Raw genomic sequence first — 2,146 nt, 5'->3', positions numbered from 1 at the left:
TTAAGATAGGTTACAATGATGTATTGTATAACACGGAATACTGCCAATATTTTGCGATAACTGTAAATGGAAAGCAACTTTTAAAAAATTGTATAAAAAAATTTTAACGACAAAAGCCACATTCAAAATGGCAGGGAATTTTGTGGAATCTTTACTTGTCCTTGCTCCATCCCTGCCTTGCACAGCATAGCGCAGATGGGAGAAGCAGTAGTCTTATCCCTTGTTACTTTTAGTGAAGTAGAGAAAGTTCGACTGAATTTGCTATGTTCTAAACTGTCTGTGCACTGTGTAAGGGAATGATATCTACAGTGTTTAACTCAGAGTTCAAAGGACCGAAAATAGCTTGGATCTCAGGCTACGGGTAGCCTTGTGAAGCTGAGAGCATGGCTAATGAAAATCCACCAGATGCCTGCATGCAAAACATTATTTTGTGGGGATTTTTTCCCAGCTTTATTGAGATATAATTGACACATAACATTGTGTAAGTTTAAGGTGTACAACATGTTGATTTGATACATTTATAAGTGCAAAATGATTACCACCATAGTATCAGCTATTATGCAAGAGATTTTTGTTAAAGGGCCATTTATTGCTTTCCCAAATGTTACAGTAAAACCAGGTGGAAGAGAATGGTTTTAGCAGTTAGAAAAAAAAGTACAGATCTGAGGTTTGGCCATTAAAAGTTATTTACAACAATGGGAGGGGAAAAAAGACAATAAGAAGTTGTTTCACATTACAGAACTCCCCCCCAACCCCAAAGCTTAATACTTGATTACCAAGTAAAAAAGAGATACAGTTGATTCACAAGCTGGAGGTCTGAACTTGAGTAATACATTTATAAAAACCTAGACAGGGGCAGTGTCCTCTCCAGCCTAGGTGCCACTAGGCACAGCACAAGAGACTAAAAACTCAACAGGGGAAGGCTGGACATTCAGGGTTTGGGAGTGTACGCACCCCCACATGTGGCTCTGGGATTTGGGGAGTAAACAAAGCCTACTTGGAAAAGAATTGGGGAAGAAAACCAGCAACTGCCTTATGCATGGGTGGGGATACGGAGTGGGTAGGGCCAGGGGCAGGAGCATTTCCCATCACTAACCTAACTTGGGAAACTGCAAGGGACCATCTTCAACTGGCCTTAAGAGGAAGACCAGATGGATGATGGGAGAATCCACATAGGGAGAGGAGGAGAGGGAATGTGGTTAATGGGGCAACAGCCCCTTCCTTTCTGGGTGCAGGAAGGCAGCCAGGGCACCAGGTCCAGGCAGTGACCTCACAAGGACTGCACAGTTTTTGCAGCTTAGAGATCACCCACCTGCCCCCACCCAGCTACTCATTCTGCTCACTGGCTGGTGTAGGGCCAATCTCTGGCCCGAAGGGAGTGGATGGCTCTGCGCCTGGGGCCATGCCTCTTCTGTGTCTCCTTCTCCCTTGGAGGAAGCACTAACTTCTGCCCTTTTGGCCTGGGGCTCCTGGCTCTCAGGGGTGGCGGCAGCCTTCCCTCCCTGGGCAGTGCCTTCCTCGCTGCAGGCACCGACCACCCCCTGCTCCTGCCCTTCCTCTGTGGGTGAGGAGGCAGACGGATCACCCCCAGCCCCCTCCTTACGATTTATCTTGAAGGACAGGCCACTCAATTTGGAAGGCTTCTTGAAAGAGAATTTCTTCTTCTTGGGGGTCTCCTTGGCGGGGGGTGGGGGGGCGGGGGCAAGTTCCCCCTTGACCTCAGAGCCCTGGCTAGGGGGTGCCGGCTCGGTGGCATCGCCAGTGGCCCCGGCTTCCTCCTCTGTTCCGTTCATGGCAGGGGGGAAACCCCCTCCACCTTTGGGGGATAAGTCTCCATTGCTTTTCACGTGGCCGTTCTCCCGTCCATTGACCTTAGCGGGGAAATGCTTGCTGCTTCCTAGGCAGTCACGTCGCCCCAGGGAGCCGTGGAGCTCTGGTTGCCCATGGTGGGGGTTCTGCTGGAGGGCGCCAGGAGCCACCCCCTGCTCATGCCATAAGGGGTAGTTTGGTCTTGTGGGCCAGGCCGGCAGAGGGGAGGGGCTTGCACCTGAGGGGGAAAGGTGTGTGTGTGGGAAAATGAGCTGCACCCCTGCTCCACACCTCACCGACTAGCTGCGCCCGCCACCGCTCTGCTCCTCACCAGAAT

At 50.4% G+C, this 2,146-nt stretch overlaps 1 pseudogene; it reads right to left on the bottom strand.

The window, feature by feature from the left end:
- Nucleotides 1-1,326: 1,326 nt before the first annotated feature.
- Nucleotides 1,327-1,945, bottom strand: LOC103088291 (MARCKS-related protein pseudogene; annotated as a pseudogene).
- Between the last annotated feature and the right edge of the window lie 201 nt (nt 1,946-2,146).

Source organism: Lipotes vexillifer, unplaced genomic scaffold (assembly GCF_000442215.2).
Source record: "Lipotes vexillifer unplaced genomic scaffold, Lipotes_vexillifer_v1.1 scaffold682, whole genome shotgun sequence".
In the NCBI taxonomy this organism is placed as follows: domain Eukaryota; kingdom Metazoa; phylum Chordata; class Mammalia; order Artiodactyla; family Lipotidae; genus Lipotes; species Lipotes vexillifer.
Note: the sequence above shows the minus strand (reverse complement) of the source record. Positions and strands in the feature narration are given on the sequence as shown.